Source organism: Fukomys damarensis, unplaced genomic scaffold, assembly GCF_012274545.1.
Source record: "Fukomys damarensis isolate Sample0158 unplaced genomic scaffold, DMR_v1.0_HiC HiC_scaffold_10, whole genome shotgun sequence".
Taxonomy (NCBI): Eukaryota; Metazoa; Chordata; class Mammalia; order Rodentia; family Bathyergidae; genus Fukomys; species Fukomys damarensis.
Window position 1 is genome coordinate 18,698,397 of NW_022900922.1, and position 14,950 is coordinate 18,713,346.

The 14,950-nt window shown below is 40.4% G+C and overlaps 1 long non-coding RNA gene across 1 annotated transcript in view; it reads left to right on the forward strand.

Moving 5' to 3' along the window:
- Nucleotides 1-14,950, forward strand: part of LOC104861483 — a 56,121-nt gene that overhangs the window by 1,262 nt on the left and 39,909 nt on the right. The window lies entirely within an intron of this gene.

The window sequence follows — 14,950 nt, forward strand, 5'->3', positions numbered from 1 at the left end:
CCCCCCCCCCACTTTCTCCCCCGCACTTTCTTCCACCTCCCTTGTTCCCTCCCTCCCTCCCTCTCTTCCTCTCCGGCTTCCTTCCTCCCTCTACTGATGATCCAACCTAGTGCCTTCATACTGAGCTCTACCCTCACTGTTTTTTGTTTTTTGTTTTTGTTTTTTTCCATTAAGGCAGGATCTCACTCTTGCTTAATTGCTCAGGCTGGGGTCCTGAGATCCTGCATCAGCCTCCCAGAGTACGAGGACTTCAGGTCACACCATCATGCCTTGCTTTGTCCTGATCTCATTTGCTAAGGTATCTTTCCACTTAGAAATGTAGTCTAGTTAAGATTTGTAATGGGATGAACCTGAATTTTAATCCAGGTTTTGCCACTTGCTAGCTATTTAACTCTGGTCAAGTAATGTCACCACTTTTATATGCTGTTTTCCTCATCTGCAGAATGTCTATAACAATATCTGCTGCACGGGGTAGTTACCAGAATTAAATGAGATTATATTCAAAAGGCATCTATCACAATGTCTGATATATAGTAAGTACTCACTAAATAGCAGTTATGTTATTTTTATTATTGTTGTTATTTTAGTATTATTTAGCTGAACAGTATAACTATGAGTATTTTCAACTTGGAGTCTCAAGACTTCTAAATTTCTCAGACACTTCATTTGCTTTATCTCCTGATTTGTCAGATCCATTTCCAGCTGCGCCATCTCTGGCCTATGCTCATCCAGGAGGCCAGAGGCAACGCAGCTTTTCCAAATTCCACTTGCACATTGGCCTTTGCTCCAGCTCAGTTGGAGGCCATTTAATTTCTGAGATGAGTAACACATGGCTTACATACCCAGACACGTGTGAATGTCCATGGCATGTGAATCATCACCGTTATCTTGCTTTGCACAAATCATAATTTCTCTTTATTTATTTTGCACACATGAGGTAACAGAAATGATTACTTGGAAGCAACTAGGCTTTGACTTAAAACATCACACTATTTCCCTCAGTTATAGTATATGGAGACATTTAACAGTGAGTCGCTTATTAGTCCATTATTCAACACACATTTGGCAGAATAGCTGCCATTTGGAGTACACAGGGTAAGGAACAAACAGAAGCATTATTAAAAAAAAGTGCATCAGAAGGGTCGGGGCGGTTGCTGTCTCCTGGATTATTTTCCAGGAGGGACATTGTGATCTGGACTCACACTGCCTTCATAGCCTCCTATTAGGTGACTTCCCTTCCATGCCGTTTCTCATCAGACTGAACAGACTTGGTGTTTTTCACACGATTCTCCCTGTTTCTTCCCCTATAACTGTTCCCCTGCTGGCAGTGCTCCCAGTGCCAGCATTCCTGCTGCCTTTTCAATGAAACCTTCTTTGATATGCTTGAATGGAACTCATTCTTTATGTTGTCCACTATTGCCTCCAGTATTACCTGTCTTGTGGTGCTGTCAGGTTTTTCTCCTTATATTATAATGATTTTTGAATGTACTTATTCTTTCCTGTTAGGCTTGTGAGCACTCTGAAGAAAGGATGTGCCTGCAGTATACTTTCTATTCCACACTTTAATGAGCACAGTGCTTTGCACAAATTATTCATTGTTGGTAAACGAATCAGTTAGTAAGTGAGTGATGAGGGCCCACAGCTGGGCCTCGACAGGTGCATGAAAGTTCTGGAGGAGAGAAGAGGGCATTGTGACAGCTAAGGGAATGAAGAGCACAACATTCATCTTGCAGGTTTGACTCCTAGGCTGGTTCCTGGGATCCAGGTCTGCAAGAGCAAGAGGAAGCGAGGGAGAAAGAGCTCCATTCACTCTTTCCTTCAGCCCAGGCAGGGCACAGGCTGCAGTCCCTGGGTACTTCAGCGCGGAACACCATTCCTCCGGGTTGGCTGTGACCTGCCCAGGCTGTTCAAACCCAGACCGTGATGTTCCGCAGCAGGCAGGAATTTAGGATTAGTATGCTGTCCATGTTTCCAGGCAGAACAGATGTCTGTCTGCTTTTTTCTACTTAATCATGACAGCAGCTTCGCAGTGATCAAGATCCAATTTCACATTTTCTGAAGTGCTGTGACTAAGAAATTCTATTTGGCCGTTTCTGAGACCCAGCTTCCAGTTTTGCAGAGAATCTATGCTTTGTGGCTTAGCATGTTTGGAAGGTGCAGAAGGAAGCAGCAAGAGTGGAGGCAGCGCTTAACCTTGCTGAGGTGAAGCAGCTGATTGGAGAGAGTACCAGGCACTGCCCCACTCCAATACCGAGGGTTTCCTGTACTCCCTTCTGTGCTACTATCACTAGGGCCTCTGCCTGCTGTTAGAGAATATTTGGCATAGGAAATAGTTTCTTTTTTGGGAGGAAAACTGTACTGGCTACTACTTCAGTTAGTAAGCCAATCAGATCCTTTCTTGCAATCTAGTGATTTTGGGGGGTGGGAAAGGAAACAGGATGGGCTAGAAAGAGCTATGTAGAGCCCGCAAATCTGCCCCAGGATCTCAGAATGGTCCACCTCCATTGTGTTTTTGACAAGTAAGTTGAATGGAGGATCCTGAAGGCGGAAACAAACTTCATCTGTAGCATGATTTTGTTTGGAGCTTGAATGTGTTTGCTTTGTGTGACAGAAATTATCCTGGGTGCTGTGTGTCATGGTGAGGCTGCCTGCTTATTTCCTATTGTGCTTAAGGCTCTCTGCTAGGTCATGCCAATCCACAGATACATAGATTCTGTCTCTCAGAGGTTGCTGTTCAAGTCTAGCCCTGAAAATAGGACATATACAAAAATAATTATGGTACAAGGAAGAAAATATTCTATCCTAGAAAAGTAGATATGCTACTGAGGGAGTTGAAAAATTTGAAAAGTTATTTCTGATCTGGGGATAATGAACATGAATCTGGGAATGCTTTGAGAAGTATATGACTAGTCACCTGGATCTTGGTTCATAAATGATATTTAAAAACTCATTAGGCAGGGAATTCAGAGATGGGGATAAAAGAATGTTTACTGCGGATCCTCTGGTCTAGAATTCCTTCAGTCTGTATTTCTGGACTCTTTTTTCTTTCTGTTTATTATGTTCAAACTCTTCCAGTCAGAGCTGCAGTTGCTCACATATTTCTCTTTCTTGTTTTTTAGTATATGCCCAATAAATGCCTCATAATTATGATGATAGCTGTACTCTAAAGCTTCATACAAATGAAGGTAATGAGTGTCAAGATTGTCATCTCAAGTTATGAATAATATTTGGAAAGCAAATCTTTTTATATGTTTTATTTTATTTGTACACATTTATGGGGCCCAGTGTGAAAATTTGATACATGTCTTTGCTGTGTGATGATCAAGCCATCTCCTTAAACATTTATAAATTTTGATTAGAACACAGTTGTTCATATTTATAAGGCACAGTGTGATACTTTAATACATGTGTACAATACTTTAATACATGTATACCTATGAAATCAGGTGTACACAATAAAGTTTCTGTCTCCTCATTACTTTGTATTAAAAGTCTTCAATTGTTCTCTTCCAGTTACTCATACAATATATAGTAAGTTATTGGAAACTGTAGTTCCCTACTGCACTGTAGGACACCCAAATTTATTCCTCCTATCTGATTGTATTTGGGTACCTGTTCTGCAGCCTCCCTGTCCCTTCTCTGGCTTTCCAACATCTAGTAAACAATATCCTACGTTCAGATCAATATTTTTAGCATTTGCCTATGACAGAGACCTTGCAGTTTTTGTCTTTCTGTGTCTGACATATTACACTCAATGTGCTCCAGTTTCATCCATTTTGCTCCGAGTTATATGGCATCATTTTTATGGCTGAATAATACTCCATTGCCTATGTATACCACATTTAAGAAATTCATTCATTGGCTTATGGGCACTTAGGGTCGATTCCATATTCTGGCTATTGTGAGTAGGGCTGCAATAAAGGTAGATGTGCAGGTTTTTTTATACGGTGATTTTGTTTCCTTTGGAGATATATCCACAAGTAAGGTTGCTGGATCATGAGGCAGTTCTACTTTTAGTTTCTGAGGACTGCCAAACTACTTTGGTGTAGTCACTATACTAATTATGTTCACCAGTTGTGTGTGAGAGTTCCTATTTCTCTTCCTCCTCACTAACATTTCTCTATTGAAGATATTGAATTTTCTCCTATACATTTATTGTCCATTTGAATTTCTTCTTTTGAGAATTGTCCAATTCTATCTTTAGGGAAAATCTTTTATAACCATGTACTGCCAAACTACTTTGGTGTAGTCACTATACTAATTATGTTCACCAGTTGTGTGTGAGAGTTCCTATTTCTCTTCCTCCTCACTAACATTTCTCTATTGAAGATATTGAATTTTCTCCTATACATTTATTGTCCATTTGAATTTCTTCTTTTGAGAATTGTCCAATTCTATCTTTAGGGAAAATCTTTTATAACCATGTATCATGTAAGAGTGGGCTGGCGTGTGTGTATGTGCTTATATATGTGTGTGTGTGTGTGTGTGTGTGCATGAGTTAAACATATTGAACACATTGAGGATTTTTTAATTTTTTCTTTATTGGTACATTTTAGGTACACACTACAGTTATATTCATCATTTGGATTTTGTACCTTTACGTGATATATCTTGGTTCTTATTTTTTCCCCATCCCCCAGCCAACCCTATCGTATTTACAGAGACTTTGTTTCCAATTGAGGAGTTTAAATACAGGACTTGACTTCAGGTGTAGTCACTACAGATGAATGATCTAATAGGACTTCAATGGCAAGAATAATGTTAGGGAGGACAATACTTAGCACGCACTCACAGATGTAGGAGTTTATGGAAATGGCTCTATGAAAGAAGGACCAGAATGTCTCTCAAATGGAGTGAAGAGTTTTACCTGTTTTCCAAAGAAACATTGAAGGATGTAACTGATGCAAAGGGAGGAATTCCTCTTATGGGGGTAGGAGGGAGAGGCTGAGAGCTGATCTGGTCCCTGTACCCTTGTTCAGCTTAACATGGTAGACATGGCAGCATGCTTGTGGGGCTCAGCTCCTCTGCCTTGGGAAACTCCTCACTTCACACTGGCTGCTGAGGCCACTAGACTTTGTTGATCTGAGGATATGAGATATACTGAAAGCCAGCATATATTATACAGTACTAACCCACATGTGTGGTCTTATGCATCTCTTCACACTTCACGCTATAGGGGACGTTTATGGATTGAGTGGTTAAATAAGGTCATAGTGACTGAGATGATTCTAATACAACTCTTTGTTCATCCTTGTATTTGGATCAGACTTTAAGTATTGGTCCAACTCACGTCTGCCATTACTGAAGTCATTGTTCTGGGGTCGTATTGGGAATAAGTAGGGGAAATATACAGACAGAGTAAAAAATTCAGGATATATTAGATTATCTCCAACTGTGCTCCTGGAAGAGATGTTGTAGTGTCTTCATTCAGCCATCACTTCTTGGTAGATAGCAGGGAAATGTGTTCACGTTTGAACCCAAAGAAAGGCTGGATGGGGCTGAGCTTTCCTATGGATAATCAGTTCATGTTAAAAGGTGCTAGTGAGCTTTAAATGAGCTCTGCGTGTCCTAATTCCTGCTACAGAAGATTCTGTGTGACATGACCCAAAGTTGGCCAACTTGTAGAAATACTGTGAATTAAAGGGATCTAGGGAAACACACTGTTCAAAAAATTCTTTCTTAAACATCTATGTAGTTTCTGAATTAAAGTATAATCAAAATATGCTACTCCTATCATACAGCTTTCATCCTTGTTAAATTTTTCATGAGGAGCAGATAATTCTTTATATTTATTAGTCAGTCAAGGCCCTGAGCATGTTGAAGAATGTGATCACAAAATACAGTGTTATCAGAGAAGAACTTTGGGTTATAGGTAGCAAATATAAATAAATATCACCATTACCCAATATTAGCATATTTATACTACTTTTTGAGAATGAGCAGTTCAAAAATCTTGATGATGTCCATATCTGTTGGTATGCAGGTGATTAAAGATTGCTTTTATTCTGAGTTCTATATTGTCTGATAGCTTAATGAATAAATTCCTTGATTTCTTGGAAGAGAAATGGAAGTCAACTTTTTATAATTTAAAATGACTAAAGGTGCATGATAGGCTCTTTTTCTCACCTTGTTTTTGTTCATCTTTGCTCATTGCATAGACAAACTCTAAAAATAAAATCCATTTAACTGATAGACCTTGTATAAAGTAGTAGTTACTCTAAGTTTTAGAGGAATCAATGCCAAAGATTTCCTTTATTTTAAATTGCTGTCACGGAGTCTAGTCATATGCATAAACTGTTTTTTTTTTGTTTTGTTTTCTTGTTTTATATTTTTTCAGGTACTTACACACCTTGGTAGAATAATTTTTTCCTCCACAATATCCAGAAAAATAAAAATTTAAAACTTATGTCTTAATACAGAGACATTTAATTAGCATTTGAGCTACTAGTCAAGAGTAGGTTAAAATTTAATGGGAACATATTTTTAAAAGTAGGTAATCACTGATGCCTAGAGAGACTTTTGCAAGATTTCATAACTAGTTAGAAGCATAACTTGAAGACCCACGTCTCCTGATTCATAGCTTTGTTCTATTTCCACTGCTTCCTGGTGCAGTGTCTGATTCATTTGTGCCACACTGAAGGGGGTGTCATTAGTCATCTTTTGCCCAAGGTCCACTTGAGCCTGATGTAATGAAAGCAGTACAGGAGAGTTATGTGTCACGGTTACGATGCCCATATGACCACCAAGGCCATAATGGAAAAATGGAACTTTGGAGGAATGGTTCCTCCACCAGGAAGTAGTAAATTCAAAGGGCAGTTTGATTTACACAAGTTAGAAGTAATGTTGTTAACTCATCTTGCAAGAAATAATGCACATGGATAGGTAATGCTAGTGAGCCAGGCTTGGATTTCATGGATCCAGGATTTGGACAATGCATTCTGAAAGTAGAGAAGACAGGGTACTGAGGTTCTTTTAGGCTTTGAATTTTATCAACATAATGCCCCCCAATTAATGAATTATCCATGTGCCCAGGATTATGGAGTTAGTTCAGCTGCTGTAACTGCTGTCTACTTTTTACCAGAAGAGTCTGAACATGGGCTTATGGATTACATCTTTGGGAGTACTTAAATAGCCCTACTGTGGCCTAGCCAACTATGTGTCAAAGTGATACTGGTATGTGCTGCCTTGAGCTCTATGATTGGAAGAAATGTTAAAAGGACCATCTGTCCTCCTTCTTTCTTAATTCAAGAATCCTTAAATGATGATCTCTAGAAATCCATCAAAACTTAAGACTTATCCCCCTAGACCTAAGATTTGTTGCTCCATAACATCCTCATTCACCCTCCTTTCCCCTTAGTTCTAATTATTTCCTTCTTTGAATCATCATTGTCATTTAAATCTCATTTTCTTAATTTAAAAAATTAAATTTCATTTCAAGACAAGATCTTACTAAGTTTCTCAGACTAGGCTCAAACTTGCCACATTCCTGCCTCAGCTTTCCCGATTGCTGGGATTACAGGTTTATGATATCATGTCTAATTTTACTTTTATTCTTTATTCTAATAGACCCCTTCCCTTTACCTTCTCTCTCTTTACTTTAGCTTAACTCAATTCCAAAAAGCATTTGCTAAACAACAATTTCTAGAAAACATTTAAACAATTTTTTATAGGAGGACAATAAGGAATTAAAAATGTACCCTCCTCCCCCTTGTCCTATAAGATCAGAGCTAAGGCAAGAGACACAAAACATCCGAGACACTTGTTTCCAAAGCCTTGGTTGACTGAGGCAGACAGTGAATTATAACAAAGTATTCCTCTGTAGGTGTTATGTATATATTTCCTAATGAAAGACTGATTGAATTTAACTTAAGGGAGAATACACAGTAAAATGATTTTAATTATTAATTGTGAAAGATTAAGTTAGAGAAATAGTTTGCAACTTTTTGCAAATTTCTACTGGATCCCCTCCCTACTGTTGATTCCCGCCAGACTACATTAGTCATAGTTTTCTAAATTCTTGTTTGCATACCATCTCCTCTCACCGTACTTGGGGGGCAATCCTTAAACAGCTCCAAGTACCACCATTTAGGGTAGGCTGGTTATTCTTGCATCTCTCTCCACAAGTCTTTTTACCCTGTCTCACTCTTGAGCTGTAGAGGTGCAGATTAAGTTTTCATCAATCTATTTTTAAAAAATCACTGATTATAGAAGAAGACAAAAAAGAAATAGGTCATGACCCCAAATTTGATATAGTCTAATATGTAAACGTGCATGTACATGAAATGACTAAGAATCAGAAGGACTAAAATAAAATCAAGACATACACTTGATGAATAGTTTGAATATTTCCAGTGTGGAAACAATTAGTTTGAAATTAAAATGGGCAACTGTGCAAAATTTAAGTGATTGTAAACTACAGTGGTAACTCAGTTTGTGAGCTTAATTTTTTCCATGATTCTGATGAGAATAAAATCAATTTTAATGATTAGATTCAATGTTGGCCTTATGGGGGCAATTTAATTTGTTCAGATTGTCTTGCATCCAGAATTGTGAAGAGAACTGAGTTTGTAAACTGAGGTACCACTGTATATTTAAAAAGTCCTACATATTGGAAGGGTCCTTAGAAAGGAGCTGATGTCTTGTCTTTATGCCCTAACCGTCACTGATGTCCTGTTTGGCCAGAGCCCTTTGGAGAGGGGAGGAGGCTGCAGCTTGCTGAAGATGGAGGTCAGGGTGGGATTCGAGGAGAGAAAGGGAAGCCAGGTGACTGCAATTCTGTCTTGTGCCTTTGGATTTCTGTCTCACAGCACTGGGATTTGAGGGTGGAGGGCTTGTGTGAGGAAGGCAAGGGCTAGGGAAGCTTCTCCACCCCAATGAGCCCATTTTAAATCCCAAGCATGGACAACAGTAACAGCCCAATCAGGAAATGTATGCTGTGCTTCTGATGTTCCTAAACTATTGCAATTGTGTTAATTCAGCACTCTTGGAACGGAAAGTGTGCTCTAATCAGTGGAAGCAAATTAAGATGAATAATTCTACATCAAGGAGGAAGTGCCAGTGAGTGGCATGGCCAAAGGTTGAAGAAATGTGAGGGACACTGGAAGGGCTCAGATTTTACCTTCCCGAAGTCTGGGTTCCCACTTTGAGTAGCACAGAGGAGACTCTGGCCAGCCACAGGTCACCCCAGAGCCTCTGAGTCCTGAGCTGAATGGTGGCTGATCCTCGACCCAAGCATTGTCCTTCCTGCAAATGTGTGAACAGATAATGCACACAAGAAGAAATTAACAGGGCCAGGAAATGCAGTGAAAAAGGTTAACTCACTAGTTTCCACATAAAAGTTCTGTATCCTCCCTCTTTACCCTGGTAAGAGTGTCTGAGCCCATTTGCCTCGCCACCACAGGTAACAGAGTACCACAAATGGGGTAGTTTATACCTCTGGGAGTTGATTTTCTTACAGTTCTTACAGGTTAGATGTTCAGTACAGTTACAGCGGTTGGGAGGCTTCCTTTGAGATGGCAGAGAATCTTTCCTGCCTCTTTGTAGCTCCTGGGGGTGCCTGGAAATACTTGGTGGGATAATCCTCCTTGGATGAAGGGGTTTACTTCCAGCCGTGGATGTAGACAAGAACTGGGCCGGGGGCTGATGCTTACTGTGTACGATTAGTGAAGGCTCATTCTGCAGACCAGTCAAGCCCTGAATCTCTGACAGTGTAGACACATTTTTCAATCTTTGGGACAGAGACAGAGCTGAAGTTATACATGCGATAAGGGTAAACTCTGCTCTGTTTCAACTGAAGACTCGAAGATCCTGGGCCTGGCAACAGGATTCCTCCTGGAAGCAGTGTTGAGTAGCTCGGGAGTCTCTGTTCTTGCTCTCATCACTCTGTGTGGCCCAGAGTTCAGATCAGCAGCTTCTTTGTCACACAGCCTGGCCTTTGGAGCCCAGCCTGATTGGGTGAGCAGGAGATATACAGTTGGACTTATGCGGAGTTTAATGTTTGGGGAATGAAGGCCAAGGAAGAGCAGGAAATCTTTCCTCTGGCCTCTCTGCCCCAGGATGGACTGTGAGCACCTCTGAGTTCTTGAACTTGCTTCTTTACTGATCTAAAACCTACTGCAGCACATTAAAAAGACATATATATCTGACATTAGCTGGTGAGAGCTTCAAGAACCAGGACTGGGTTCTATTCAGTTTTATATTCATTTTCATATGCTCTCCATTTATAGCACCATGATCTACATATACTGGCAGAATAGAACAGAAGCTTTTGTGTTGACACTTTGGGAATATTCCCAGGACACTTCTGGTTAGCAGAAAGCTCATGTGACCCCTGGAAGGGCCACCCAGGGTTGCTTTTATCCAAGCAATATTCATAGCCAACCCTCTCTTCCTTCTGATCTCCCAACCCTATGAGTTTCTGCATTTCTGATGAAAATAGGTAACTGAGCTCTTGACCCCTTCTCCAGGCTGTGCTGTCCCTGGGGAGGAAGTCAGACCCCCCTCCCCCACCACAGATCCTCTTGGGCTGTCCCCAGAATACCTTGTGAAAATTGTGGTATTTGGGTGAGGAGTTGACCTCTTCTGGAAAGAAATCAGGCATAGGCAATTTCGGTGGGGAAACCCTATTGGGGGATGAGGATTGGTGTGTAGTTGGGGGCCATCATACTGCTCTAGAAAGTTTTTCCTTTTCTTTCATCCTTTGTACCCCTCTGTGACATTTCTTAAGACCTTACATCAGGTGCTTCTAATGAGAAAGGTGGCACATCCAGGCTTCTCCTGGCATGGCAGAAAAGTACAGCCGAGTTCTCCGTGTTGACAGTAGGGGTGTGAACAGTCTCAGGTGGGAGAGCAGAGTGATAGCTGAGATGCTGTTTCTTTCCATTTCCCCAGTGTTTATAGACTCTGAGCAAACTTGCTGCAGGAGGCTTCTCTAATCAGAAGGACTAACACTCTGATACCATGTTGGAACAGAGACTCTTGATTAATAAATGTGTTTGGGACACGGCATGGTAAATTGTGGCATCACTTTTGTTCTTTCCAATAATCAAGTAGCAAAACATCTGTACTTAGGGAGCTGAATGAGGAAACAGCCAGCTTCCAATGAGGATGCCTTCTTTCAAGATCCCCAGTTGTAGCCACGTGTGTGAAATGACATTAGAATAACTGCTTAGGCAGGGAAGAGATGTTTGCGGCAAATTCCACCTTGATCTGGGCCTGGAAATTTATTTTCTTAATGGTTTTCCAAATGAATAGTAACACAGTTTGAGAATCCCACTCCCCAGAAGTGCCTGATATAAAAATATTAAACCATCTCTGCTCAGGCAGGACTCTAACTCCTTGCTCTCCATAAGCACACACTACACACATTGCATACACACCTTCACAAACATACACCTTTGCTGAGTGTGTCCTCTGCAGAATTTTTTTGTGGCCATACTCTATGATTAGCCTTTAAGTCATAGTTAGAAATGAATAGCAAAATACTGCTTGCATACCAGGTCTCAGATCCTGTGCTAAATAAGTCCTTTACCTACACTTTCCAATTGAATTCTTCATATTCCTGCTAGGTGACACTTGTCAGCATCCCCACTTCACAGGTGAGGAAACAGAAGTTCAAAGGAGTTGTGCAACTGGCTCAACCAAGCCCATGAAGATAGGCAGGGCTAGAGACAGAGTGTCTCGGGGAGCCTAGACATGAAGTTGGGTCTCTGTACCATCCACATCTCTGTGATGCACAAGGCACCCTGGCATCCTGATGGAGCTGGAACTCATGGATGTCACAGCACCCCAGGACTCTCCTGGGCTATGCTCCTGACTCTGACAACCCTGAGCTGTGTACACTGAAGAGGCACCTGTTAGAACTGAGTGCCATTGCTTCTGCCCAAGAGTTCAGCTCTCAGGATACAGGACATGAAGTTGCTGCCTATATCAGGTTGTTTCCTTGGAGCTTGTCTTCCATTGGTCGTCTTCTGCCTGCCTGTCTCCCTCAGCAGTAAGACTGAATGAAAAGAAGCTCTGTTCAGATACAGGAGAGTGGGAGTGCATTTGCTCACTGACAATAGCTCAATCTCTCCCCAAGTAAACCTTGAGCACTTTTTCTTTTTGCTAATGCGCTGAGGTAGGAGCCTGGAGTGCTGTGGGGAAATGGGGCAGATTTATCTCTCCCTTTTAGAGCAGGCACAGGCTATTCACTTACTTAGCTGAAGATTTCCTTGTCACAATCCAACCCTGAGAAATTGTGAGAGTCATAAATTGAGAGGCCATATGTGAAAGGACTTTAAAAACTCAGAAGTGCTAAAGAAATAAAAATTACTGCTGTCATTTCTACCTTCCTGGGTTTATTGGAAGAGGGCTTTGTCTCTGCTCCCAGGATTCCTGTTAAAAACCTCCTCCGTGTTGGATTCTTGCATTAGCCCCCTGCCTTGAAAAAAAATTCAGATAGTATTTGAGTTCCTACTGTGTTCAAATATATAATCTTATCTACTCTCTAATCTCTAAAACCTACTCAGTCAGGAATCATTACTCAGGGTGCAGTTCCACTCCTATCTGGTTTGTTCTAACATTTAAAAAGGCAACATTTTCTATATATCCTCCACAGTTTTCTTTTTTCACTCGGTTAATAATGATGGATAACTTTCCACATGCAGCTCTTTCACTCTAGTGTTAGGATTTCTTTTTAACAGTTGCATAATATTCCCTTGGTCTCCTACTCATAGGCATTTATGTTGCTTCTTCTGTTTGCCATTGTAAATAATGCTTAAATGGAAGTCCTTGTGCACATACCTCTGTGGATTTGTATTAGCATTTCTGTGGCATAAAATGGGGTTGTGGGTCAAATGGAATTTATGCCTGTATTTTAATACATACTGTCAAATTGTATTTTAATACATACTGTCAAATTGTCCTCCAAAAGTAGCATCAATTTATACTACTTCACACCGTGTATCTGAGCACCCTACACTCTTGCCAGCACATGCATTACTAATCTTTAAAAACATTTGGCAAATATATGGATAACATTTATATTTAATTCTTTATGTTTAATTGCTATCCAGATTGAATGTGTTTTTTGACTTTTTTAATTCTATAAAATGCCACTTCATATCCTTCAGACAATTTTCTGTGGGTTATTAATATTTTTTCATTAACTTTAGAAGGTTCTTATATATTTTGGATATTAAAGTTTGTTTCTTCAACACATTGCAAGAATTTGCTTACATTTTTGGTTTGTTTTCCTTACTCCCTGTAATGGGCATCGATCTCTCCTTCTCTGACAAATTCTGTGGGTTACTAAATTCCCTCTTCTTCTGGGCACACCAGATAGAGAATCTTGGTGCTATGTGTTTGTGAAGTTTCCACAATATGGCATGGAGCCAGGAGTGTATTTGTCCGAACATACATTTTAGAGACAGGCAGGTAGATAGAGAGTGCTGTTTCTATAACTCACCACCAGCCGGGCGATTTGGAGAGAGCTGCTTACCCTCTCTGAATTTATGTTTTCCCATTGTAGTATGGGTTGGCAATATCCACCTTCTCTGAGTGCTCTCTCTATTCCCCTATACCTGTAGATGTTTCTAAGCCTCTCTGTAGGAGATCTGGAGACATATTAGAGGGTTTAAGGAGGAAGAATCTCTTGGTACTAAAGGTAACTGGACCAGAGGGTCTGAGAAGAACAAGACTTCTGAATTTGACACTTAAAAAGTTGAGGACCAGTAACATAGAATAAAACATAGATTTATGAGTTAAATCTGATGGATTATGACAATAATATACACTTATATAGCTACTACCAAAAATAAGTAAAGTTTCCGTGTTCCTCAGAAAGTTATCTGCATCTTTTTAGGAATATGCACCCTCTGTGACTTTCTAATTTCTATCACAAGATATTAATTTTCTTTGTATTTGGATTTCATATGGAAGGAATCATACCTCCTGCTATTCTTGGGTGTATGCACTCATTGTCTGGGCCTACACTGTCTGGCTTCTTTTATGAAACAATGGCTTTGAAATATATTCATGCCGCTTCATGTACCAGTAAATTTTTAAAATTACTGAATAGCATTCCACTGTTGAGATATACTACAATTTATTTATCCCTTGTGTCACTGATACAAATTTGGGTTATTTCCAGTTTTAAGCACTTACAAGAAAGGATGCTATAAGCATTCTCATATAAGAATGTTTTTGTGGTTTTTGTGCTTTGGTACTGGATATTGAACTTGGGTCCTTGTACTTATGAGGCAGGTGGCAGAACCCCTGAGCTAAATCCCAGGCCCAGGCGTGGACATATTTTAATTTCTTTGGGTATCAGAGAGGCTTCTGTAATGTATATTTAGTTTTGGCAGGAACTGCCACATAGTCTCCCAGCTGGTTATACTGTTTCACAGTTCTAGCAGCAATATCAGAGGGTTTGTAGGCACGTTTGGAGTCTTTTTGATTCTCTTCCATCTAGTGGACGTAATATGGCTCCTCATTATGGTTTGGCAAACTGAAATCGTGTCTTATTGTTTCATCTGCAAGCTCTCTGTCCATATCCATGTACCTTCTTCTTTCCCATAGCTTTGTCTCTCCACCAAGGTTTGAAATTCCGTGAGGACAGAGACACCAGGTGACACACTTCCCTCCAGTACAGAACTACACCAAATGTCAGGCCAGGCACAGTGTGGGCTGGATTCCTTGTTGATTGTTTTCTTGTTGCTAAGAAATATTTCTGTACTGTAGCATGAGTGAAACGGGTATGAAAGGGTGGTTCCTCCTAATGCTTTTCAAACTCTTACGCCTGTGCTGATTTCTCTGGAGGCTATTCTCAAATACATTAGGAAATTCTCTCTCATTTTCTATCTTTCTGTCTCTGCCTCTCACTCTGCGTTTCACTCTCTCTGTCTCTCTCTTTGTGTTTCTGTTGCTCTCTTTCTCCCTTTCCCTCCCTCCTTCCCCTCTCCCCTCCCTC